Raw genomic sequence first — 27,962 nt, forward strand, 5'->3', positions numbered from 1 at the left:
CTGACTATACAATATAGTTTCCAAAAATATATTGTTTTCCAAATCCCCCAAAAATTCCAACGAAATTACATGGTGAACCTGACTATACTGTTCCCCCACCCCTCACCCTGGCCTCCCTCTATTCCTGTCAACCAAATGCCAGGTGGTATTTGCTATAAAATGTTGATACTGTTCTTGCAGAATATAAACAGGCCTATCCAAGGCCTTATACACACCCTGCCCAACAAAGGACAGTACAGTCTATAAAGCACACACAAAAATGAGAAAATTACAAGATCTTGCAATTTTTCTTACTTTGGAACAAGAATGGCTTAAAATAATTTTCCAGAATTTCAATTCTGCATTTTAAAATAATCAAAACGAATATTTACACTTCATTTTCATTTTAGACCGATGTTCTCAATAGGCTTCTTCTTCTTCATATTCTTCGCAACATACCTTTTAGTTTTTTTTGATGGTAACTTTTTCGTCAGACCTCATGGGTCTGACATCGTGTGTCATAGAGATCACATCAGCACTTTCGGTGAACAAAACAAACACCAAATGTCTTCATGGCAGCCATGACTTCTGTCGTCAGGTATAGTCGGGTCAATGTAAGGTTTGACCCCAAAAAAATTTATAATAAAGGTTTTTTTGTTTTAGGTGTATCATTAGGTTGTACTAGACCCCTGAAAAAAAGTTTACCAAAATTTGACTCCGGGAAAGTGGTTAATTAGCATATTTTCAAAATGGCACCCCCCCCAAATTTTCAATGTACAGGAAACTTTTTTATAATTCAAATTAGACCCTATAAATGTATTACAAATAGATAGAAACATGGTTGGTTTACATAATGAACACATCAGAAAACTTCTATGACGTCATTATGACGTCAATGATGACGACAATGAATAATACATGCATTTTTATCAACTTGTTTCAACAAATACACACTTTGTGAAAAAAAAATTTTGAAAATTTGATCTGCCTATACAATACAGTATTTTCTGAAAGGTCTGTGAATAATACATGGTTATTGGTAGTGACGTCATGACACCATGCAACCTAGGAACAAATCCCTGCATCACCGTATGACCATATGAAGGGAAATATCATGTCAGCTGGTTGTCCTTACAGAAATAGGCAATGAAATCAAACTCGTCCATAACACACTGAATGTCAGAAACCACTAAGAGCCTTTAAGTTATGACTGTCACATACCATTGTCATGTCACAAATGAAACTAAGTGTGGAGAGTATGCAAGTTGGCTCACTTGGATACATGTCGATCATTGGTAGGAATGTGACAGATGATTTTCCAGGGTGGTCAGATACGCTATGAACTATGTTCATCATTCCCTGCCAGTTGGGTGTGTCCATGTGGAAACAGAATGAGAGCTCCCATAGAGTGTCTACAACTGGGACAGGACAGTGAAGTTCTGGAAGTTTTTCAAACATAATGTTACGACGTGCAAATGTGGAGAAGCGATAATCAATGATATCAACCCGTGACATTTCTTTCACATTCAATTTGGAAACGTTTTTCCTATTGACAACATGGGTTGTCACCTGTCCTGGTGTTGTTGCTGCCACCATTCCCATTCCATGGAAGGTTCCTTTTCCATCCAGAGTTATGATATTGTGGTCAACATTATCAGCAGCGAATAATACTGTACCAGATGATCCTTTCCCAAGTAACTCTGGTGCAACCACATCAGCAGCATTTTGCAAGAATCTCTGCACCTCCCCATAAGAAGAGCTAAACCCCATCACAGACAAGGTGTCAATGAGAAATCGTGACTTATAGACATGGTGTAGCTGAGTAGCAAGTCCTATTTGAAGTGGCACTACAAGTGCCCGCGGGCGAACACCTTGTATTATTGACTGCCCGATAGCAGCAACTTTTTCATCTTTATCTGTCCCCACAAACAGTTTATTCAACATGGTACGCAGTGAAATCGGCAAGTAATCTAATGTAGTGTCTAGTTTGAGGCTCTGCGAAGAAGGATATCGATCAGTGACTGATGGGATTTCAGTCTTGATATCGCACTTCAGGAGCTTGGCAGCTGCAGCAATGATTGCACGTTTCTGACTTTCGGAATCACCATCTTTTGAAGTCTCGAAATAGGTACGAAGTATTTTTGCAGTTTTCCCCCTCATCGTCACTATATCCTGAAGCCCTTCTACTTCCGCTATGCATATAGAATCATTGTAGCGTTCTATCAGTTTTTGCTTCAAATATTGACTTCCATATGGCACAGAGTCTTCTTCAAGTAAGTATTCACCCATTTTGCTCACAAGTTCAGATATCGTAATTTGTTCTTCATCATTGCTTTCCAAATATTCACAAACTGTCACAAATGCTTGTCGCTGGTCCTCGTTTGTGGGCCGCCCGATGTGTTTTGGTTTTTGCACTGCCTCTGATCGAAACTGGTCTGGCATTTCCTGCCCCAATCGAAAGTAGGTATTGCAGCGTTTATGGTAAACACAGTCAGAAGCTTGCAAATTTGTACCAAGATATTCAATTCGACCCTGAACAATATGCGCCCAATCATCGTGTCTTTCTTTGCAATGTTTAACTATCGTCTGAGGGAAACAGTCAGTGAGAATCTTACCGGCACTTTCATCATGTCCATGAGTACCCTTAGAAATTTCATGGCCACAGAAGAGGCAGTCCTTTTTAGGGTCATATGGCCCTAAGCTAATACGGCGGCTCTTCTTCTTTACAGGTGATGATGATTCAGAAGAACGTTTTAAAGCCTGTTTGATTGCTTTTTCATTTGTCCACGAGGATCGACATTTCTTGTGTACTCGTTGGTTTGGTCTTGCGACAACATCATCACAACCCCTTTCTTGGCTTGATTTGTTGATTTTTTCAACACCCTTCCTTGAAAGTTTGGAAACATCAGTGTCCTTGGCGTCTTCCAAACTCGCTTTGCAAATTGGGCAGACGTCTTCGTCAAGCTCTCCGTTATCCATTTTCAAATCCTGAAACAAAAAATATTTATTTAAGTCTTGGTAGTAAGGAAAAACAGTAATGATTCATGATATCATATGACGTAATTGAGACAGCAACGTCATTATGACGTCACAATGACGTCATAGAAATTTTCTGATGTGTTCATTAGGTAAAGCAACCATGTTTCTATCTATTTGTAATACATTTATAGGGTCTAAATTGAACAAGAAATTTTTTTTCTGTACATTGAAAATTTTGGGGGTGCCATTTTGAAAATATGCTAATTAACCACTTTCCCGGAGTCAAATTTTGGTAAACTTTTTTTCAGGGGTCTAGTACAACCTAATGATACACCTAAAACAAAAAAACCTTTATTATAATTTTTTTTGGGGTTAGGCCCTTATTTTTCATATATTGACCCGTCTAGTAGGCCAAATAGTGCTGGGAGCGTAATCGAGCACAGAGCAATGCCATGCTGAGCGCTTGGCAGCATAAATAAAAAGGCCACATGGAAGTCGGCCCTCGTAGAAAAAAAAAATTGTGGGGTCGGGAGGAATTATTGGGGTAGATCAGGTTACCGGAAAATCCACATTTTTTTTTTTTTTTTTTTTTGGGCTGCAAAATATGAAAGAAGAAGACTATTACATATGCACAAAGGAGTAAATGAATAAAAGTATAGTTGGGGGTGTGGGAAAATAAGGAAAAGTGTCTGGTGAAAATAGAGTAAGGGAAGGGTATGGAGTGTTTTGCTTGAAACTTCAGCCCATTTTTGCATACATGATAGAAATGGCCTCATAAAAGCATAAAGAGTCACAAAACAATTTGACAAATCTTTGATAAAGACCATTAATTGATCACTACAAAACCATGCCAGTTTATAGGTAAAAAGGCAATGCCTCATCATCTTTGAAGGCACAGCTACCCAGATACAAAAGATTTTATGAACTGACAGAGCCTGATGAAGCATGTGTTACGCACTCATGTGAAGCAAGATATAGCTGATGTTGAGGGTTAGTACTATATCAGGACAAAGAAAATCCACATGTTTTGCCCCAACAAAGGGCCAATGCACAAAATGAAGACTGCATCCGATTTCCCATGGCAGTTGACACACCATTCTGCCATGAATTCCTATTCTTATTCCATCTCCAGGTGCTGCACCTTTCCTACCGCTCCTTTCCTATTCCATCTCCAGGTGCTGCACATCATTGCCAGGAGCCGAAGAGGGTCTGGCGATGATACGTGCAGAAAGGGAGAACTCAGTTTTCACTCAGTTGGTTTGTTTACTTCTTTGTTTTTCATGTTTCTTTGTTTGTTTGTCCAGGTGATATCTCAGCCATCCTTTGAGCTAGGAAGCTGAAATTTGGGCACAATAGTGAACCAGTGCTTTGGCAAAAAGTGTATTTCTATTTTTTGATTCATCAATAAATTGGAATATGAATTAATTTGAGTCGGAGATGGAATATGGCTCCCTAGTGTGGATTGGTACTGCTGCTTTTCATAATGATCTTATTGAAGCCCTGGAGTCTCAGGATCTGCTTCTTGCTCACAATAGGCGAAATAGTGGCTGTTGTTTCTTACTGGCTCTATTATTGTCTTGCTCCTCCCACCCTTTCACCCAGATGCTGCCCATCCAGGTGGCAAGCTTTCTACCAGAAACCCTTTCCTCGTTTGCCTCCCCAAGAATAAACTTAATGATCACCTGCACTCTTTCGTACTAGTGCTGGGCGATAATCACTATATGATGCTAATCGTTCTTTAGATTTACTATCGTGACAACGATAATGGAAATTTATTATCACACTAGCTGCTGTGCATGCGCAGTATGTAAATCGCACCGTGAACCCAGATATTGTATCGACTGCTTTGAGTTGTCAGTGTGTTTAGTTTCTCTGAAAATATACACCCGAATTAAATGCAGCTCTATAAAATAAAGCAGGTGATATAACATGGAATGTATATTCTCCAAGACGCAATTTAAATGGTATATCATTAAACAATAAAACAAACAACCAATTAATTAAGGTGCGAAAACTACTGCTGGTGTCAAAATCGCCGATCCGTTTGAGTTCACTTTGTCTGCGCGCGAAGTTTATCACTCAAAGAAACATCATGTCAAAGATTGAGAAGGTGAGCATTTTCGGTGTGTGGAGTGTTGGTACAGAGGACGAGGACAAACAGGTAATCTCACTTCTCTCCTCTCCTCTCGCCGTTCTCGTTGGACAGGAGCGGGAAAGATGGTGTCGTGTGTTTCCTTCATTTATTTGTTGATTGCATTTTTGGCACACCATGGGATTGCTTGGCATTTATTATTTGCAAAGTTTAACATCAAAGGCGTAACTTTAAAGGCCGGAGAGTGAAGATAGTCATATATATGACTTTCTTCACAAATATTGTGTTCCATTAGCATGCAGCTTGCTATCGCTTGCCAAGCCAGACTCTCCGTATCAACCGCTTTGCAAACTGCTCGTCCAGCCACTTGGCAAAGGAGCAAAGCTATTGCATTCAGGCAAAATGAGGTTTGACTTTCAAAATTCTGTTGCAATTTGTTTAAATTACGAGCACAAGTAACCCGATGGCTATTCAGTTTGTTTTTATGTGGATTGTTATTGTATGCTACATGGGTTCTCAAGGCACTACATTGCATTATTTATATTATCATGATATTATTGTGATAATCATGATAATGAGGTCCATTATTGCGATAGTTTTTTCATTTTCGCCCTGGCCTATCTTCCACCCCTCTTTTCTCGCATGTGACATTGCCTTTTAGAGTCTGTTGTCAAGCTTTTACCTGCAGAGGATTTCAAGTCTGCTACACACCACCCCCACCTCATGGTCTTCTGTTTCTACACATGCCGAGACTGCATTCACACCCTTTACTTGCAATTCCTCTCCTTGCACCGAGGTGTGGAGCATCCATTTGTTATTCCACTGTTTCTCTTTGCGCCATTTTGTTTGTTGATCCCTTGCCTCTTGCTGTTCTACTCTTGTGAGCCTCAACCTGCATAAAATAGAGAACACTAAGAAAATCAAATCAACGTTGCACACTACACTTTGATGTACGTGTAGAAGCACCAGATGCCTTTGATCTATTGGTTAGAGGCACCTGTAAAAGTGACGAAAAGTGAATCAAAATGCAATGACAGGAAGCAGGGCACACAGTCTGAAAGAAGCTGTAGTGTCAAATGGCATGTTGCATGAATTCTCCCAAACTGGACCCAGTCATAAAATGATAACGATGATCGACTCCTGCTCACGTCTTCAATGTCAAAGCAGAAGAAAACCATCTTTTAAGCTCATTTGGACCAAGCAGTGAAATGGAGGATTGTGCTTGATGGTTAAACTGCTTACTTGTGGGAGAATGTGATTATTACCATCGTTGCTTTTCCTCCTTTGAGCAGCCTCCAGAGCCAAACTAGTTCACAGTTGCAGAGCTGTACACACAGATGCATCCAACAGCAGCAATGAAACCTCACAGCTCATAACCCACAAACCTCACCAGGAGGCTCAATTAGCTATTTCTAATGCCCAAACTCCGCCTCCTTGCTCCTCAAACTCATTTCTAACTACATGCATTGTTGAGATTCTTCAGCAATATCTCGCAGATCCAAGACACGCCTCAGCTCATTGACAACCTCACACTCAGCATCGCTCGGTTATTATTATCACAAATCCATTGGAACCGTCTTGGGGGCAGGGACCAATTGGCCACAGTCGATGGAACAGTCCCATAAATAAATCCCGGCCAATGCATCCTGCAAATTGAATCACTTCCATTCACAGCCCATCATTCCACATCACAGGCCTGGTGTTGGCTTCATGGTTAGGGTGCTGGCTTGGGATCCGAGGATCCCGAGTTCGAATCCCAGTCAATCATTGAACGCCAGGAGGGTTGACTCAGCCTGTCATCCTTCTGAGGTCGGCAAATTGAGTACCAGCTCATTGGTAATTGGGGCACTGCATCAGCGGCCCAAACGCACTTCTTGAAAAATGATGCAACCAGCAGCTTCAGGCTGCATACGAAACATTCCACATCATTGCGGGGCAAACCTGGGTCATACTCTCCACCACCAATACCATTCTGGCTTAAGCCTAATCGGTGAAGTAACTATTCCCAGTGAGAGTCGTGGTCTCTCCAGCCACAGAAGCAAATTACCCAGGGTCAGGTCATAGGCACATGGTTAAAAAAAAATCGTCCTCACACCCCCACCCCTCCACCCTGCAGGGGTGGGAAGAGACAACCTGCCAATGCTCCTGGAGGGAGCAGGTGTTTCTAGTTCACTTAAAAATAATTCAGAATCACCAATTGTGGAATACTTTTCCAATAGACTGAAAATGTTAAGAAAAAGCATTGAGTAATTTTTCATTCATTCTATAACTATCATCATCATCATTCTGCAATAGGGACAACTTCTCTTGCACAAGCAATATGTACAGCAAAGTATATGTATCCAGTAAGATCATAATGCAAAAAGCATCCGATGCAAAGAAAAACCCACGAATATACTCTACTCTTTCAGCAACCATAGCACGTAGCAGACAGCATACAGCAGAGTCTCCATGACTACAACTGAGCAATATGACACTGCTGCAAGAGAACGGTACATCGCACATACAAATTAAAGCTGCACAGAATAAATTATTGTCGACCAAAATATTGAAATAACATAAAAAAGGAAAATAAATACACCTTACAAGTAAAACTATATTGGTTGGCCTGAATCATATCTGCAAACAATTGCTCATTTCACTTGAATGTGCAGTAATGCAAAACAAATACTTGACGATTTTATCCCCTGCAGGATGAAGGCCTACCTCAAGTCAATTCGAGGCCATTGTACTCCAGTAAACATCAATTTCATCTCGCCATACTTTGGTCTCCTCTGCTTCTTCCATGGCCTTCTCGAGGTTGCAGGTTTGTAATCCTTGTTGTCCTGTCCACTCGTGGTCTTTTCTTACTAAATGTCCAGCCCAGTTCCATAAGTTTTAGTTTTATTGTAAACAGAATGTGAAGGAATTTCGTTTTCTGTCCGATCAATTAGCTACTCTCCTTTTCCTCCTTTTGTTATTGTCAAGACATCATCTTTCCACAGCACTGTGTGATGATCAATTTTTGATCAATCCTTGCCTTGGAGACCATGTTTCACTGTCATATGTCATTGCTGGGAGAACATTGATTGTGAACGTTCCTTTTCCAACACAAGCACAGTTTGCTGTTCATGACATTAAAATATATATATATATATATATATATATTGTTGCGGTTTTGAGTTTTGTATAATAAAGGTTAAATTTCCCCCTCATAGTTAGTCACACAAACAACACGTAGCCTCGCGTTAGTTCAGTTATTTCATAGTATTTGTGAGCTTAGTCCTTTTCCTGTGTTAGTTTTGCGTTGAGTAGAGTAAGGAGAATAGGTCCTTTCATCGCTTCCATTGTCCTATGCCGCCTCCATCGCCTTACGTCTCTTAGGGCTGCCTTTGGCTTTTTGGCGCAAATTAACACAAGGCCGGCTAGGAGGGTCGGGGCGGGACCGAATGAGGGCGGCAGAGAAGCTGACGGTAAGCGCGAGCCGCCAATCAAGGCTCACAGGGTGTGGTGGCAGCACTGCATCACAGGGCGTGGTTGGAAGGTTTGAGAGGGTTCGGGGCGTACCGATATAACCCGTCACGCAAAGCCCCCAGGAGGACTGACGAGAAGGACTCGCGAGCAGTAAGAGTGTCGAGGAATTGAGGACTCGCGCGCGGTGAGCAGTCGAGTTCGAGCAGCAATTGAGGTACGAGAACTGAGCTTGCATTGAGTGGAGAAAGACGCGCATGAACCAGGATATGGGCTCATACAAAAGTGACGCTCGGTTGAGCTTGAAGCCGAGCCGCATATAGTGCATTGAGTTACGCGAATGATAACGCGCTGTGTAACCACCAGCCGCGCTGAGAGACGCGTACTTTTCCTTCCTACCTCATCGGCTGCCTTTTGTTCGGGAGACGCGCTACGAGGATCCTTCCACCGCCTGCGTGCCTTCTTCGCGGGACATGCTGGGACCGTGGAGAGCCGGACGGGGCCGTTCCTGGACGACCAAGTCGGCGCGTTTGGCCTGAACAGCATCCTGCCTGCAATTCCCTGTGTGAGTGTGACGGGCCACAGTCTGGGAGTTAAGAATAAGACTGTAAGTGCTGCTCTGTCTCTGCGTCTACCGATCCTTGAACATACTTGTGGGAATAATAATTAAACCTGTGTTCTTCCTTCCATTCGATCGTTCTCGTGTTTTCCTCATTGACTAAGCGTGGTCCGAGTAGAATCGCTCGAATCGGGGTCCAGTAATTAACGGTGACTGCACGGACCACGTGGTACGCAATCCGCTCGGTGTACTCCAATCACACGTGGCTCGTGCGAGGCTTGGTTCCCCGCTTCCGCGGCGGCGCAGGGATTTAGGTACGAGCGAGACTTTGTCCCGAAACCCTACCTTGCGTTTGCCCGGAAGAGGCGTTTCAAGTCTCTCGGTTCCGCCAAGCCCAGAAAGAACAAGGGGCTTAATCCCCCCTTGGTAAGGGTAAGAAGGGCGGCGGAAAACCGTAACAATATATATATATATATATATATATATATATATATATATATATATATATATATATATATAATATATAAGTAGAACGGCACTCTGATGTCGCGACGTCGACCAATATGCCTCCACCCACATCATTATAAATACTTCTATCAAGTTTAATTGAAATACCTTCAGTCATTTTCAAGAATAATATTGTTGTGGATATGAGGACTGTATATTTTTTGATTGTGTGCTGTACTATTGTGATTATTGTTTATTCTGTGCCTCCTGCCTCCGGAGCTGTGTAAAGACCAAAAGGGCGTCCCATAGTCCACAAGCATACACGTCAGCCAAGTAATAGAATATACCTGTTGATAGTTATCTCTTATTCTGTGTTTTAGGGTAAGGCTGTGTCTCCCATTAATTGAAGTACTCCATTGCACCAGTGAAAGAGATAGATTCCCTTCCATTCCCATCACCAATTACCTCCGATCCAATTGCCGCCATTGGCCACGAGGCAGGGTTGGGGAAGAAAGGCGTGTCTCCACCTCGTCATAGAGGGGGAGGAGTGAACCAGCCCCGCTCGACCAACCATGAGCCAGGGGTTTGGCTACAGAGGGCGGAGGAAGAGCGGTCGGGGAGGTTCGCAAAGGTTGAGGGGCGGGGGCCTATATAACCCAAGGCAGGGGTGTGGCCAACGGAGATGAGTTTTTACCGGCAGACACAAGGGAGCCCAAGCCGTGGAGAGGAGTCAGAGAGATTCGCTTTTACAAGAGACTGGAAGAGTTGAGCTTTTACCAGAGACAAGACGGTTGAGCTTTCACAGAGAAGAGAGAACCCGTCACACCAAGGCTCCACCAAGCTCCGTGTTGGCTCCACCAAGCTCCGTGTTGGCTCCACCAAGCTCCGTGTTGGCTCCACCAAGCTCCGTGTTGGCTCCACCAAGCGTTCACCTCCAGCCATCCACCTTCTGCCATTCCTGGCATTCCCCGCGTGAGTCAGTGTTCTGTTTGTTCTGTCCTGGGTTAATTAAGACTGTTAGATAAGCTGGTATTTTCCCTGTGTCACCTGCGTCTTATGTGCTTGTAAATAAACGTGACTGCTTTCTTTTTGCTTATGTGTGTAAATAGTAAATAAATTTAGTAGTATTTCCAACCTTTTTGTCTTCGTTTTCCTCTTTGCATTGCGTCGTTTTCGTCTTTTCCCTCATTGAGCAGCTGGGGTGCGATACGGCCAAAGTCTGGGTGAATCGGGTGAGTTTTGTTAGGTCGCGGTCTTACACCACCGCTCGGTCTATAACATCTAACCGCGATCTGTAACAATTGGTGTCTGGGAGTGGGATTCGAGGCCCGACCAAATTTTTTTTTTAAAAACGAATAGAGGAAAAAAAAAAAATTGGTCAAAATTTGGAGCGGCCGAAATTTGTTTTGTTTTATAAAACCCGAATTTTGAAATCGCGCCATGGCTGTTCAAGGCGACAGGATGCCGGTGGGAGAGATAGACGGGGTAGAATCGACCCAGGACTTAGGAAAAAAAATGGTGGAGGAGAGTAAAGAAGGTGTGGTTGAGGGTGTATCAGGTGCACAAAATGGCGGCCTCGCGCACGTGGTTGAGGGGGCAGCTGCGGCCGCACCCTTTGTACTACCAACGGTGGTCCAAATGCAAGCCTTCATGGCGCAATTCGCCGAGATGCTGAGAATAGACGGGGAGAAATTGAGTAAGGAAATGGAGGCTCACAGTGAGCGGTTGAGTAACCAAATTGAAGCAACAACGAACGGAATGAGGGCCGATAGAGAGGCAAGGGAGCAGAGGGACAGAGACCGCAAGTTGGGCGAAAGGGTCCCAGGGGTGCACGAGGAGGTAACGTGAGTCGAAAAGCGCTGCTTGAGCGAAGCGGAGAAAAGCACGGGTACAATGACGGGGGTAGAAATCGCGACACGGGGTTTGGGAAAGCCGGCGACCGCTGAGGTAGAGGAGGGTGTTTTATTAAAGCCAACGGTCGCCGAGGTTAATAAAGAAAAAGCAGTAGCGGGAATTAAAATTGAAGAGATGACGGAGGTAGCCCGAGAATTGCAGGGAGAAATGGATTATGTACAAAGTCCCTGCTCACATCACGATGCTGTGCTTAACCCGAATGGAAGTTTGCAGGTTCGCGTGGAGAAAAGGATCCCCCAGGTGAGTCGTGCTGTTGTGTATTGTGCGGGGAGATTTTGTAAATGGATGTTTAGCGACAAAAGAATTGTCGCGCGATTGGGATCGATATGGCACCCGGGCGTTGGTGAAGGGTCCCGTGTGAGTGGAAATGGCACGCGTGGGAGGAAAAAGTGTGCGTCGGCGAGTGGGTGTGTTATAAAGTGTGGGAGTGAAACCGAGTGCGAGCGAGAATGCACGTCGGTGTGTACGGGGTGTGACACAGGGAGTGAGAGCAATACGGAGTGCACGCCCATGGTGAGTGTTACGGAGGACGTAACGGCGGAGAGGTGTGGACCGAAGTGTGCGCAAGAGGTGTGGTGTGTAACAGAGAGAGCGTTGGTGGAATGTACGGACGGCGTTGGAACGCCAGGTTTTGTGAGGGTGAAAGGGGTAGCGTATGCTTGTAAGCATGCAAGTAAAGCGTCGACGGTAACCAGGGTAGTGGTTAGGGCGACGGATAGCCGATGCGAGCACTCGGGGCGTGGGGTGCTTTGTTGGGTGCGAGGCCCGGCGCGGATCGATGCTGCGTCGCTTCGCTTCGAAGCGTCGTTGCCGATTCGGGCTTGGCCCCGCCCCGCACGGTCGAGTCCGGGCTTTGTCGGGCGAGGCGACCGGTCCGGTTCAAGGGCGAGTGGGAGGAGGCGGAACGGTGCCCCCTCGTGGGGACGGGGTTCCGACCGGGGGAGATTGGGCCATCGGGCCCGGGACCGCAAGGTGCCGCGCCGAGATGGTGCGTGGAGTCTCGGTCCAACCAAACCACCTCCCTTGAACCGAAAGCCGGACGGATTCAACCTGCAGGCAACCAAACCACCCGAATTCATTGCTCGGCTTTACGAAGCCGAGTTTAATGATGTCATGACGCACCGAGGCTAGGATATAGCGGACTGTGATGATGGTGATCGTGATAGTGATAGTGTTTTGGACCCAAAATTAGAGAAAAACAAAATTTGATGATTGGCAAAGGATTGGCAGTAATGATTGGCAGATGATTAGTGATTGGCAAATTTTTGATTGGTTGGAATTTGGTAAGCAAAATTGATAGTGAGAGACCCCCGATGTGGTGGGATGGCAAATCCACCATCCCTCACAGGTGGGGCAAATGCGCAATAGCTTATGGGGTGTATGGCAGTGAAAACTAGCCCGGGTGGGTTAGGATATATCGTGTGTAGGGCCCTAGAAGAGATTGACATTAGGTAACGTTAAGTTTAGTTAGTGACTGATACCTGTAGTGGGGACGCAGGTAGATTAGTGTGGATTATAATGACGTGGGAGCGCAATAGTTTAAAGGGACGACTGGGAAGCGCAAGTTTCAGAGGGGAGTAGTTAGCTGAGATGATGCCGTTTGTGTGAGAATTGAACAGGTGTGATTGCACAGGTGTGCAACTGAACAGGTGTGTGGAGCAGTGTATGAGGGAGTAGTGGTGATTGTGTGTTGTGTTGACCAACTGGTCCAGGAAGAGGAGGAGGGTGCAGGTGGCACCAGGTAGGATTGCACAGGTGTGCAACGACAGGTGAATGAAAGACAGGTGTATGGAATAAATGGTATGGAGTATTGGAATGGATGGTCGTGGAGTGAGTATGGTGGAAATTGTGGAGTGGAGTGGATGGTGCGAAGGTGTGAATGGGGGAAGAGTGGACCCCCATCACGGATACCCGGGGCGGGTAGTGCAAGTGTTAGGTCGGGGGTATAGGTAAATTGTGGTTGGATATTGGCATCTGTGGTGCGAGGTGAAAGAATGGTATTTGGATGGGTGCATTAGTGTCGTGGAAATGGCTGGGCGTGTAGCCTGTTAGTGTGTGTAGTTGGTTGGGCACTCCACCACTGTGAGGATGTCGGCCAGGTGAGGCCGCAGGTGGGCTCTGGGAGCCGGTAGTTGTGAGTGGGTGCCTGAGGATCCCGGGTGTGGATCGGGCAGCCCAGTGCCAGAGAGGGCACCGAGTGGGGAGAGCGCCAGAGGGCCTTCCCCAGGTAGTTAGGTTAGGGTAAGGAGCAGGTAAGCTCGGAGGCAACTGCAGTGGTGGGGGTGTGCAGGTGGGTAGACCTGCTGGGAGAGTTACACGTCGCAGCCCAGAAATTGTGCGAGGGCACCGAGAGATGAATCGGGGGAGTGAGACCCCAAATTGAAAAGCACCACAGTTTGGCCAATGGGAATTGGTTTTTAGAACCCATAGTGTAAGAGGGCCAATGGTTTGGCCGGAGAAAGACCCCGGGTAGTGTAAAGTGTGTTAAAATCATTTAGAGGATAGTTAGGATGAAGGATCTCCTCGCACCATCTGCATCCACTCACCTGAGGTGACAGGTACTCCGCACCATGCCATGTTTTGATTATTTTTTATGATGCAAATGTTTGGATTGTGAGACGCATCATGACGTGGGTGTGACATTGTGCGTAATTCCATCTCTCCCTCCTTATGAGGATTGATGATGAATTGGTGATGGCAAATTTTGAAGTAGAAGGATTGTGGAGACGAATTTGGTATAGGGGAAATATGGGGAAGACGTGACAGTAGTGACGAATTTGTAAATGTGTAGATTTTTGTACATATGGGGTAAGGGCAAGGGTAGTGTAGGTGACAGGGGGGTGACGTACGGTAGGGACGAGCTTTCTCACTTCGCCCTCCGTACGCATTTCGCCTTGCATTGCCTTATTGATGTGTACCCTTGTGACCTTACCCCTCGCTCAATTGTCTTTCCCCTTTTGTCTCCCACATGACCTGTGCGCCGTTGGGCGCCGAGGGGAGCGTGCGTGGGTCGGCCATTGTGCGCCCGAAATTCCCAGAACCAGCTGTCTGCATCGATGCACCACATTATGGACCACATGTCTGTGGCCGAGCACCACCTATGGACCCCATGGGTTGGGGCATGGCCCCTCTGCTGGAACCGGCCATGAGGGCCCGAAATCTTGCTGGCGGACCTTGGCCACAGGGCACCGATGCCCCACAGGTGAACCACACATAGTCGGCCCTGTGGGCCATAAATAAAGCAAATAATAAGGACACATTGGGCACACTTTATTGAAAATAGGCCGCCAGTAAGCAAAGCAAAAGAATGACAACATCTGGAAGAACAAATAATAATCACCAGCAGAGGGAGCCGAAGAGCAAGAGACACCTGCAGGGTTAGGGGTTGTTGAATTTATTTTATTGATGAACAGTGGTGACTGCACTGATTGGTGCTTGAGGGTGTGTTGGTGCGTTATAGGTGCTTTCATGGTGCATTGATGCAGAGCAGACTGTCTCCCCCCCCAGAAAGAACAATTACAGGTCCTGGGTTCGTTTTGTAAATAAAAGTAGCGTCAATTGTAGATAATGCTCCCCACCGTCAGTGTATAGTTTGAAGACCATTCCGCAATTCGGTTAACTGTGGGCGTAAGTCTGTTAGGCAGGGTGCAATGGAGCAGCGGGACACATTTATTTATGTTTTAAAACTGTCGCACTCAGGGTCAGGTTAAAAGTAGAGGGAACTACACCTACGTGTCACACTAAATAAAAGTTGTAGGCCCGGGACGTGCCTAAGAGGAGGAGGGTGCAGTGTTGTGGATATGAGGACTGTATATTTTTTGATTGTGTGCTGTACTATTGTGATTATTGTTTATTCTGTGCCTCCTGCCTCCGGAGCTGTGTAAAGACCAAAAGGGCGTCCCATAGTCCACAAGCATACACGTCAGCCAAGTAATAGAATATACCTGTTGATAGTTATCTCTTATTCTGTGTTTTAGGGTAAGGCTGTGTCTCCCATTAATTGAAGTACTCCATTGCACCAGTGAAAGAGATAGATTCCCTTCCATTCCCATCACCAATTACCTCCGATCCAATTGCCGCCATTGGCCACGAGGCAGGGTTGGGGAAGAAAGGCGTGTCTCCACCTCGTCATAGAGGGGGAGGAGTGAACCAGCCCCGCTCGACCAACCATGAGCCAGGGGTTTGGCTACAGAGGGCGGAGGAAGAGCGGTCGGGGAGGTTCGCAAAGGTTGAGGGGCGGGGGCCTATATAACCCAAGGCAGGGGTGTGGCCAAAGGAGATGAGTTTTTACCGGCAGACACAAGGGAGCCCAAGCCGTGGAGAGGAGTCAGAGAGATTCGCTTTTACAAGAGACTGGAAGAGTTGAGCTTTTACCAGAGACAAGACGGTTGAGCTTTCACAGAGAAGAGAGAACCCGTCACACCAAGGCTCCACCAAGCTCCGTGTTGGCTCCACCAAGCTCCGTGTTGGCTCCACCAAGCTCCGTGTTGGCTCCACCAAGCGTTCACCTCCAGCCATCCACCTTCTGCCATTCCTGGCATTCCCCGCGTGAGTCAGTGTTCTGTTTGTTCTGTCCTGGGTTAATTAAGACTGTTAGATAAGCTAGTATTTTCCCTGTGTCACCTGCGTCTTATGTGCTTGTAAATAAACGTGACTGCTTTCTTTTTGCTTATGTGTGTAAATAGTAAATAAATTTAGTAGTATTTCCAACCTTTTTGTCTTCGTTTTCCTCTTTGCATTGCGTCGTTTTCGTCTTTTCCCTCATTGAGCAGCTGGGGTGCGATACGGCCAAAGTCTGGGTGAATCGGGTGAGTTTTGTTAGGTCGCGGTCTTACACCACCGCTCGGTCTATAACATCTAACCGCGATCTGTAACAAGGTTCCCCGCTTCCGCGGCGGCGCAGGGATTTAGGTACGAGCGAGACTTTGTCCCGAAACCCTACCTTGCGTTTGCCCGGAAGAGGCGTTTCAAGTCTCTCGGTTCCGCCAAGCCCAGAAAGAACAAGGGGCTTAATCCCCCCTTGGTAAGGGTAAGAAGGGCGGCGGAAAACCGTAACAATATATATATATATATATATATATATATATATATAATATATATATATAATATATAAGTAGAACGGCACTCTGATGTCGCGACGTCGACCAATATGCCTCCACCCACATCATTATAAATACTTCTATCAAGTTTAATTGAAATACCTTCAGTCATTTTCAAGAATAATATTTTTAGCTGATATGACCTCTGACTTTGGACCCTTGATGCCGAAATCTAATCAGCTCATCTTTTCATCCCACCAAGTATGGTCAAAATCCCATGACTGGTTCACAAGTTAGCTCGGAAACAGAATTTTTACGTAACATTTCCACCTCTTGACCCGATAACATAATCCTTTTGTCTTTTCATGATACATAGTTGTACCAAGTTTGATTTAAATCTCTTCAGCTGTTCTAAAGTTATCACATTTTTACCTTACAAGACATCTGACCTTTGACCTCTTGATGCCATAATCCAATCAGTTAATCTTTGCATCACAGAAAACAGGGGTGATGCTTAAATTATTTTTTGTGGCCCGCCAGGCCACCAAAAGAGTTTTTTTTGGTGGCCCGCCAGCATTTTTGGTGGCCCGACCATATATTATTTGCTGGTGAATCAAACTTCATAAAAACCAGTATCCACATATAAATTATTTCTCACGACACCTGCCAACAACCCAGGAACTTCGCAACTCGTAATCACAGAACACTCCCGTCAACTATCAATCATCTGCCTACTAACAGCAAAATAATACTAAGACGAACTACAAGTTGATAATCGTCCAGAAACAATTTCCGCTGTGGTTGTCATTTTTCTTAAGCATTAAGAAAGAGAGAAAATCAATAAGAAACCCGAATATGGAATTAAAAATACAGTGTATCCATATATTACATCACAGGATACAGTGTACCCATATATTATTTGCTGGTGAATCAAACTTTGCTGGACAATTTCCGCTGTGGTTGTCATTTTTCTTAAGCATTAAGAGAGAAAATCAATAAGAAACCCGAATATGGAATAAAAAACCAACGACACACACACACACACACACACACACACACACACACACACACACACACACACACACACACACACACACACACACACACACACACACACACACACACACACACACACACACACACACGTAATTGGCGACTGATCTGGCAAATACTATAGAGTTGAAACTTCACTGCCGAGAGCTAAACAATATGAATGAAATATATATGAATGATCGTTTTAAGGTCATTTTCCCCGCTCGAGCAGGGGTTAGCCTTGCGGGCCCCATGACAATCATGGTTCCCTGTTTGAGGCAATGTTTTTACGGCCAGATGCCCTTCCTGACGCCAACCCTTGGTCGCCTCTTCGATGCGCAGGGATACAGTGTACCTATTCTAAGCCGGGGTACACACCGGGATCATTCATCACAGCAAGCTGGTACTCATTTTGCCGACCTCGGAAGGATGACAGGCTGAGTCAACGCCCCTGGTGTTAATTTAGCGATCGACCGGGATTCGAACCCAGGATCCTAGGATCCCAAGCCGGCACCCTAACCGCTAAGCCAACACCAGGCTTAAACAATAAAGAATAATAATGATAATAATAACATCGTTAAATATTCCAAAATCTTATTTAATATAAAAGAAAATTTTCTTACTTGTGAAAACTGATGGTTTTGATCACTTTCAACTGGTGGGAATGTCTGCAATTGTAGCCGAAATAACAGCAGAACACTGAACATAATCATCTTTTTACCTCAAACCAGCGAGGTAAACAGCCTACCTGGGCTATGGTAATCCAAGGTGAAGGTAATGACGCCACTCGCTGCCTAAATATGACCACAGCGGGGATCGATCCAGTTATAGATACCAATCGGTGTGTTCCATTACTAAGCAGCTTGTAGAGTGCTCGCCTAGTGGCTTAAACCCTAAAGCAAGCACTCCAGCGAAACGGTTGGCTTTGCAAGCAATAGCAAGCTGATTGGTAGCATGAACACCTGGATGGATTTTTGCACCAGTTTGTGTATACGACTAGCGGTGTCAGGTGAGATAAGGTTGTTACTGTTTTATAATCGCCTAAAATAATTTTAAATCCATCTATGTGAGTGCTCAAGGGGGATCACGATATTCTCTTAATTATTGGCAATTATTGTACTTATTATTTTTTTATTTTTTTTTATTTCGCATTAAGGTACTGTAACTAATGTGATAATATTATTATGCTATTATCAATATTGTTATTACTTTTTTTGTCATTTGAAGTGGCCTGGGAAAAAATGCCACGATAACGTGAAACGCCGCTCAAGCTGCTATATATTTAAGTGCACCTTCCCAAGGCGGAAACAGAATAAACCGTGGGAACTGCTCCGAATTTTTTTGCAGTCAAGTCTAACCTAAAGCAACATAGGCTTAGCAAGTGTGAAAACAAGAAAAAGAGCAGAGATTGCAAACCCTCACCAGGATGTATTTTCAGTGGTTTTTAAGGCTTTTGTGTTAAAACAAATATGGCGGCCGAACAACGTGACCGATGACGTCATCATTATTTATTTTTTCTAAACTAATTTATTCCAAGGTTAGGCTCAATAAATTTCATCTTCATCGGATGAAGTTTTGTACTTGTCCAATTATGACATCATTACCATATTTGATTCCCCATGGAGAGTGCTTTACAATGAGCCGTGTCTCAATCTTTTCTATTCAGCGCTTTCCGAGATAGAGGTGCAAACTTTTTCGATTTTCCCAAGATGGCGGCCGAACCACGTGACCTATGACGTCATAATCATCATTAAAAAATTATAAAGGTGGAGTTGCACCTATGGTGAAAATTTCCTGTCAATCGGACCAACGATTGCAGAGAAAATCATATTTATTCTGTGCGGACAAACAGACAAACAAACAAATGAAGTTTTGTATTTGTCGAATTATGATGTCATAATGGAGGCCTTGGGCCGAGAGAGTTAAAAATTGGGCACAGTCTATTCCAGGGCAAGGCAAATATGTGTGTAAAGTATGGCGATGCTATGTGCAACGATGCAGACGTAGTACTGCGCACAAACAGACAGAGGCAAACAGACAGACTTGCTGGAATCTACTCCGGCAAGAAACAAACAAGACGTCAGGTAGAGCACAATACTTGAAAAATCCGCACCCTACCCCCCCCCCCCCCACTCCCCCCAAGAAAAAAAAATTCCATTGATACAGCAAATTGTCCATTTCATCAAGATTAAAATTGACAATCTTGATCAAACCTGGGGTCAATAGAAAGAAAAGTGACGAGTTTCCAGATGAAAAATGATAATTTTGGAAGGTCGACCTTGAGTTGACCTTTGACCTGAAAAATAGTTGGCTTCCCTATTTAGTGACAATGTGCAAATGCTGTTCAATTTTCAAGTCAATCAGATGAAAATTGATGATTTTCGAAATTTGGCCTATGTTATCACATTTTTCTCTCGGCTTTTGGCCTATGTTCACCTAAAATATAATTTGTGGTTGAATTCAGGGGCCAGATATGCAAATGCTCTTCAAATAACCAGTCAATTGGATGAATATTAAGGATTTTAGAAATTCAGCCTATGTTGACCTCAAAAATATTTGGTGGTTGAATTCAGTGACCAGATGCAAGTCCTTCAAATTTCAAGTCAATTGGATGAAAATTGAGAATTTTAGAAATTGGCCTATGTTGATATTTTGGCCTATGTTGACCTCAAAAATACTGGGAGGTTGAATTCAGTGACCAGATATGCAAGTCCTCTTCAAATTTAAAGCCAATTCGATGAAAATTGAGGATTTTAGAAATTTGGCAAAGTTGGTGACCTTGCCTCAAAAAGAGAACCATGACAATTACAACTACATATGGGCAGGGTACAGCCCGAAGTGTAGATCGGTTTCTGAGGTTTGGGACATGGAATGTAGGGACAATGACAGGGAGATCAGGAGAAGTGGTGGAAGTATTGGTCAGAAGAAGAGTGGACATATGTTGTGTGCAAGAGACGAGATGGAAGGGAATTGGTGTGAGAATGGTGAAGGGTAGGCAGGGATAGAAATACAAGTTTGTGTGGCAAGGGTGCCCGGAGGGCGTGAATGGTGTTGGTGTCATGTTTTCTGAGGAGTTTGTAGACAGTGTGGTGAGTGTGACCAGTGAGTGATAGGTTGATGATGGTGAAAATGATGATTGGAAAGCTCTTGGTGAACATCATCTCGGGATATGCTCCGCAGGTTGGTCGGAGCGATGAAGAGAAGGACAAGTTCTGGTGTGCGATAGAGAAGCTGATGGAAAACGTGAAAGCTGAGGAAGTTGTTGTGGTAGGAGGAGACCTAAATGGACATATGGGAAGGAGTATGGATGGTTTTGAGGAAGTTCATAGGGGTTACGGATATGGTGTGAGAAATGGAGAAGGTGAAAGGATTTTGGAGTTTGCTGATGGAGCTGATTTGTTGATTTGTAATACTCAGTTCCAGAAAGGTGATAATAAGCTTGTTACATACACGTCAGGTGGGTCGACGACAACTGTTGACTACCTGATGGTGCGTAGGCGAGATAGGGGGCACCTCCGGGACACAAAGGTGATCCCGGGGGAGGAGGCTGTTTCACAGCACCACTTGGTTGTCTGCGACATAAGGGTGAAAGGTGCGAGGAGAGCTCGGCGGGTGAAGTACCAACCGAGAATGAAGGTGTCGAGGTTGAAAGAGGTGACAGTAAGGGAGGCATTAAAAGAGAGGCTGAGTCGGGTTGAGGATGATGTGGTTGAGCTTGAAAGTGGTTGGATGTCAATGAAAGATAGTCTGTTGGGAGGCGTTGGTGAGGTATGTGGATGGACAAAAGGACCACCGAGGCACTCGGAAACATGGTGGTGGGATGATGAAGTTGGAAAGAGGATTGACGAGAAGAGGAAGAAGTTCAAGGAGTGGCAGAAGGCGAAGGGTATGGGAGCAGAAAAAGCAGAGCATGAAAGTTATAAGGCAGCCAAGAAGGCTGCAAAGAAAGAGGTAGCAAAGGCGCAGGAGACATGTAGGAAAATGTTCGGAGAACGCTTGGATTCGGAAGAGTGTCAGAGAGCGGTATTCAGGATTGCAAAGCAGATAGCGAAAGAGAGGTGTGATGTGATGGGGGTGAGTTGCTTGAAGGATGAAGTGGGACAAATCGTTGTGGACCCAGATGGAATTAAAGGAAGATGGAAAAGATATATGGAAATGCTGTTGAATACAGAGAATGAATGGAATGGCAACATAGAGAGTAACCCAGTTTTAGGACCGGCAGAGAAGATAACTGAGAAGGAAGTTGAGGAAGCAATAAAAGCAATGAAGGGTAGAAAAGCGGGAGGGCCGACGGGAGTTGTGGGATATGCTGAAGGCAGCAGGAAGTTGGGGTGTGAAGAGAATGACAGAGATCTGTAATCTGGTGGTGAAAGAAGGCCGCATTCCAGTGGATTGGGAACTGAGTACCCTTGTCCCTCTATACAAGGGGAAAGGTGACCCTCTGGAGTGTGGCTCGTACCGAGCGATAAAGTTATTGGAGCATGGAAAGAAGGTATCGGAAAGGGTGTTGGAGAGGAGGATAAGGAAGAAGGTGAAGATCGACGAAATGCAGTTTGGATTTATGCCAGGAAGAGGAACGACAGACGTGCTCTTTATTGTGAGGCAGTTGCAGGAGAAGTACATGGAGAAGAGGAAGAAGTTGTTTCTTGGGTTTGTTGATCTGGAGAAAGCATTCGATAGGGTTCCATGCGAAGTATTGACATGGGCATTGAGGAAGTTAGAAGTGGAGGAATGGTTGATCAGAGTTGTGATGGCAATGTACAATAGAGCACACACAGCTGTGAGGACGAAGGACGGGAACAGTGGTGAGTTTGAGGTGAAGGTGGGAGTGCATCAGGGGTCGGTACGAAGTCCACTACTATTTGTAGCTGTGATGGAGGTGCTGGCTCAGACCGTAAAGGAGGGTTTACCGTGGGAGTTGTTGTATGCAGATGATCTGGTGTTGCTTGCGGAAAGTATGGATGGACTGAAGGAAAAGATGAACAAGTGGAAGGAAAGTATGGAGACAAAAGGTCTGAAGGTGAATATAGGAAAGACGAAGGTGATGGCAAGTGGTAAAGCATGTGGTGAGGTGGAAAGAACTGGGAAGTGGCCATGTGCTGTGTGCAGGAAGGGTGTCGGAGTGAACTCCATTCAATGTACAATGTGCGCTGAGTGGGTTCATCAAAAATGTAGTGGTCTGAGAGGGTCATTAACCAGTGTGGCAGCTACATTCAAATGTAAGGTGTGCACAGAGGGAGCTGCAGATGGAGGAAATGTTGAGTTGGATCTTGGAGATGGCATGAAGCTGGAAGGTGTGAAAACATTTTGCTATCTCTGAGACATGCTGAATGGAGAAGGTGGATCAGACTCGGCAACGGTTGCTCGAGTGAGATGTGCATGGAAGAGGTTTCGGGAACTGAGTGGCGTGCTGATGAGGAGGGGAGTGTCGTTGAAGCTGAAGGGAAAGGTGTATGCTGCATGTGTGAGAAGTGTTATGATTTATGGGAGCGAGACATGGGTCATGAATGTAGAGCAGCAACGAAGGCTGGAAAGGGTGGAAATGCGAATGGTTCGGTGGATGTGCAGAGTGTCGCTGAGAGAGAGGAAGACAAATGATGAATTGCAAAAGATGATGGGAATAGAGCCTGTGATTGATGCTGTGAATAGGAACAGATTCAGATGGTTTGGGCATGTGTTGAGGAAGGATGAAAGTGACTGGTTGAGAAGAGTGATGGAAATAAATGTAGAAGGAAGTAGAGGACGGGGAAGACCGAGAAAGACTTGGCTAAAGACGGTGGAAGAAGACATGCGGGCAAGGGGGTTAACAAGGAGAGATGCAGAAAATAGGGCAAAATGGAGAAGATTGTCATGGAGACCGCAAGGCTAACCCCCGCTCTTGCAAGGAAAATGGCCTTAAAATGCATGTTGTTGTTGTTGTTTGGTGACCTTTGGCCTATGTTGAACTTTTGACCCCAAAAAACAATAGGCTTCTTGCTTATGACCAACTCTACCATTTGGTGAAGTTTCGTGAAGATCGGTTGAAAATTGTGACCTGTTGGCCAGTGACAGACAGACAGAGCCACAAACACAACCAACCAATAATAATATACTTGAAAAATCTTCGATTTTGCAAGTAACAGACGAACAGACAAACAAGAAGAAGTCATGCCCAGCACGATACTTGCAAAATCCACCCCCCCCCCCCCCCCCCCGGCCAAAAAAGGTTTACCATCGATACAGCAAATTGCCCATTTCATGAAGATTAAAATTTACAATCTTGATCAAAGTTCGGGTCAACAGGATGAAAAGTGACGTTTTTCAGATAAATAATGATTTTGGAAGGTTGACCTTGAGTTGACCTTTGACATTTTGACCTCAAAAATAGTTAGTTTCCCTATTTAGAGACTCAATGTGCCAATGCTGTTCAATTTTCAAGTCAATCGGATGAAAATTAAGGATATTAAAAATTTGGCCTATGTTGAACTTTTGGCCTATGTTGACCTCAAAAATAGATGGTGGTTGAATTCAGTGACCATATATATAAATCCTCTTTGAAGTTCAAGTCAATCAAATGAAAATTGGTGATTTTAGAAATCTGGCCTATGTTGACCTTTCGGCCTGTGTTGACCTCAAGTATACTTGGTGGTTGAATTCAGTGACCAGATATGCAAGTCCTCTTCAAATTTCAAGTCAATCAGATGAAAATTGAGGATTTTAGAAATGTGGCCTATGTTGACCTCAAATATACTTGGTGGTTGAATTCAGTGACCAGATATGCAAGTCCTCTTCAAATTTCAAGTCAATTGGATGAAAATTGAGGATTTTAGAAATTTGGCCTATGTTGACCTTTTGGCCTATATTGACCTTTTGGCCTATGTTGACCTTTTGGCCTATGTTCACCTAAAATATAATTTGTGGTTGAATTCAGTGACCAGATATGCAGGTCCTCTTCAAATTTCAAGTCAATTGGATGAAAATTGAGGATTTTAGAAATTTAGCAAAGTTGGTGACCTTTGGCCTATGTTGACCTATTGACCCCAAAAACAATAGGCTTCTTGCTTTTGACCAACTCTACCATTTGGTGAAGTTTCGTGAAGATCGGTTGAAAATTGTGACCTGTAGGCTGGTGACAAACAAACAGACAAACAGACAGACAGACAAACAAACAGACAGAACCACAAACACAACCGACCAATATACTTGAAAAATCTTCGATTTTGCAAGTAACAAATGCAATACCCTCTCCTCTGGCGAGGGTAATAACACGGAGGGAGTTATTTTACTCATGATACAATGAAGGGTTCGAAAGCATCACTCGTAATACCCTCTCCCACCGACACCGGAAGCGGTGCTGCACACGCAGTACACGCTGCAAATTTACGAAGATAATTTGTACTTCGTAACTCAAGATGAGGGAAACAAATGAAGTCGCTACAACCTTTGCCGTGATGCCTCCACCCACTCTCGGCTTCCCTCTCGTCCCTTCCCAATCGTGACTATCCCATTTAAACCTCTCAGACAACATGGACCAACGTTTAACCATCCATCCCTCCCCCCCCTCTCTCCCTCTCTCTCTCCCTCTCTCTCCCCCCCTCTCTCTCCCCCCCTCTCTCACCCCCCCTCTCTCTCCCCCTCTCCCTCTCTCTCTCTCGCCCCCTGCTGGCCGTTCGTGTGTTGGGCGTGGCAAGATGGCGGTTGTGCAGTTCGGGGAGGTGTGAGTTGCTCTGGCCGTCGAGTGTTCCGGCTGTTTTCCCTTATTATTTCAACCTTTCCCTCGCCCCCACGACCCCCCTGTTGTTCTCATATCATTACTTCATTCGTATTCGAGTTTCCTCCCCTATGCTCGAACCTTTCCCCTGTATTATCTTTTCCCTCCCTTCCCTTCCTTAAGACGAGAGAGAGAGAGAGAGACAGAGCGCATGCGGTGGGTGATGGTAAGTGAGTTCGTTGCTTTCCATTGCATCCGCATGTTCTTATCGCTTCATGTAAAGTGACGAGAACTGTTTTTTGAATTAACTACATTCTCACTTTGCCGTCGCCATACTTATCACGGCCCAGGCCGGCATGACGAGCGTCCGTTCTCGCAGTACCGCGTTCGGATCGTTAAGCAGGAAGCATGGCCTCACATGCGTCCCTCCAGCTCATGTTGCGGTCGAGGCGATTATTATCGCCGTCGGTGAAATTATCGGAGCTGAAAATGTCCTCGCAGCTTCGAGAATGAACAAGAAAGTTGTTGTTTTCGTGCTACAACAAGCAATGGTTGCGAGTGTTGTGGAATCGGGTTTATCCGTCGAGCCCGATATTTTCATCCCAGTTTCACCGTTTGATTCGCCATCAGTAAAAGTTCTGGTTTCCAACATTCCACCATTTTTGGAGGACGAAAAGGTCGAGCTTGCTCTTCGTAATTTCGGCACAGTCGTGTCCCGCATTTCAATGGTTCCCTTACGGTGCCGTGACGGTCGTTATAAACACGTTTATTCCTTCAGACGTCAATTATTTATGATTTTGAATGAAAACCGTCGTGACCTTGACGTTAAATTCACGATAAAGCATGATAACTACAATTATCAAATGTATGCAACAACAGAGGTGTTAACGTGCTATGCCTGTAATCAGCATGGACACCTGCGGAGGGATTGTCCGAATAATCTCCCTGATGCTAATTCAGCGTCCAATCAGAACACCACACCACCTGAAGGACAGGAATTTCTTCCTGCGACTGAAAGACGGGACTCTTCTTCTTCACCTGAGGGACAGGAATCACTTCCTTCGCAAAATGCTCACCCAGGAGGGACGAATGACGCAGATGATGGCTTCACGGTTGTAACCCGGAATAAAGCACAGAAGCGGGCAATTGATACCAAATTAGACAATCAAGTGAAACCCAAGAGGTCTCCTTCCTATGCGCAAGCGGTAAGAACACCTGCCAAACAACCATCTGAACCCATTCCCACGGACTCACCTCTTGAGCAGCCCTGTACTCCTGTTGTGAGTACACATGAAACTGTTACTCCCACTGTGCTTGAAGAACCTGAGATCCTTCATGGAGTCGATGAGACCCTCTCCCAACCCCCACCATGCACAGATGCCACAGTTAAAATCGATGCACCGGATGTACAAATTGATTGTGATCTGGATGTGGCTGTACCTGCAGCATCTGAACAAATTGCGAATGAAGAACCGCGGGAACTTGTGGTTGACAGCATGGGTTACGAGTCTGATGGAACATCTTCTGTTGCTTCGACCCTAAGTGACACAGGCAGCGATGTTCCTCCTCACAACCTTGAGGTTGATTCCTCAGTATCTCCCGATGCCGTTCACGCCTTCTTACACAAAAGTTTTCGCAAAAAGGGGGTCAAAATTAAAGATCATTTTCTAGTCCTAGAAGATTTCATTCAAGTGGCTCGACTAATGATTTCTAGACCGGATCGGTACAACGTTGCAGACCCTCAACGTCACCGGTTAAGGAAATTTCTAAGTTGTGCTCGGAGCGAACTCAAAGACCATGGCTGATGTCCTGCCGGTGCCCCCATCACAATGAAACTACGCATTGCCAGCCTTAATATCAACGGTGGTCGCACGTCTCTTCGTAAAGTGCAAGTTAAACAACTAATCGAGTGCAACAAGGTTGACATCTTGTTGTTGCAGGAAACTCATTCTACTGAAGGTTCTTCAGCTGAGTGGGAGTTGTTTCTTAAAGGGCATTGGTTCTTTAGCAATCTATCAAGCCCAATTGCTGGGATAGCCATCTTCTTTCGGCAAACTCTTCCTTTGACTTCGGTTTCCTTTAAAGAAATTGTGAAGGGATATTTAGCTTCGCTGACTTTCTCTGTTGGTCAGCAGCTTTTCACAATAATCAATGTGTACGCACCAAGTACAAATGCTGAAAGATCTTCCTTTTTTGACTGTCTTGACTCGTATCTTGCTGGTGTCCCCCCTGACCACTTTCTATGTCTTGGAGGAGATTTCAATTGCACACTTAACCCCTCCTTTGATAGGAATGGGGCTGAGCCACATGCAGCCAGTACAAGACCTCTCGTTCGCTCAATCTCAAGATTCAAGCTGACAGACATTTGGAGATTGCAACATCCGATGCAGCAACAATTTACTTGGTGTCGCTGCTCTAACAACTTAGTGTCGCTAGCTCGACTTGATAAATTGTACGTTTCTGATCATTTCCTCAACCTCGTCTTAAACACCTCTATTCTCCCATCTGGGTTTTCCGATCACCACATCATCACTATGCATTTTCAGTTGCCACTCATAAAGGTGGTGAGCCCTTATTGGAAGTTCAACACAACACTTCTTCAAAACGAATTCTTTGTTGCATCCTTTAGGGCCTTTTGGGCACATTACATCACGATGGATAAAGAGTTTTCGTGTTTACGTCAGTGGTGGGACAACGCTAAAGCTCAAATTAGAGTTTTTTGTCAAAATTTCTCACGACACAGTACTCGGGATCACGATGTAAATATAGATCTGGTGAAGA

General features: G+C 44.9%; 1 protein-coding gene across 3 annotated transcripts in view; it reads right to left on the reverse strand.

Moving 5' to 3' along the window:
• SPTBN1 (spectrin beta, non-erythrocytic 1) overlaps positions 1–27,962 on the reverse strand; it is a 221,542-nt gene that overhangs the window by 169,073 nt on the left and 24,507 nt on the right. The window contains exon 1 of one of the 3 annotated variants that reach the window (XM_068129088.2): positions 7,757–7,775. The exons of the other annotated variants lie outside the window; for them this stretch is intronic. The gene's annotated coding sequence lies outside the window, so the exon portion shown is untranslated. Of the gene's footprint in view, positions 1–7,756; positions 7,776–27,962 lie in introns of those variants that run through there. 3 annotated transcript variants of the gene reach the window in all.

This window comes from Myxine glutinosa, chromosome 9, assembly GCF_964187855.1.
Source record: "Myxine glutinosa chromosome 9, kmMyxGlut1.1, whole genome shotgun sequence".
NCBI lineage: Eukaryota > Metazoa > Chordata > Myxini > Myxiniformes > Myxinidae > Myxine > Myxine glutinosa.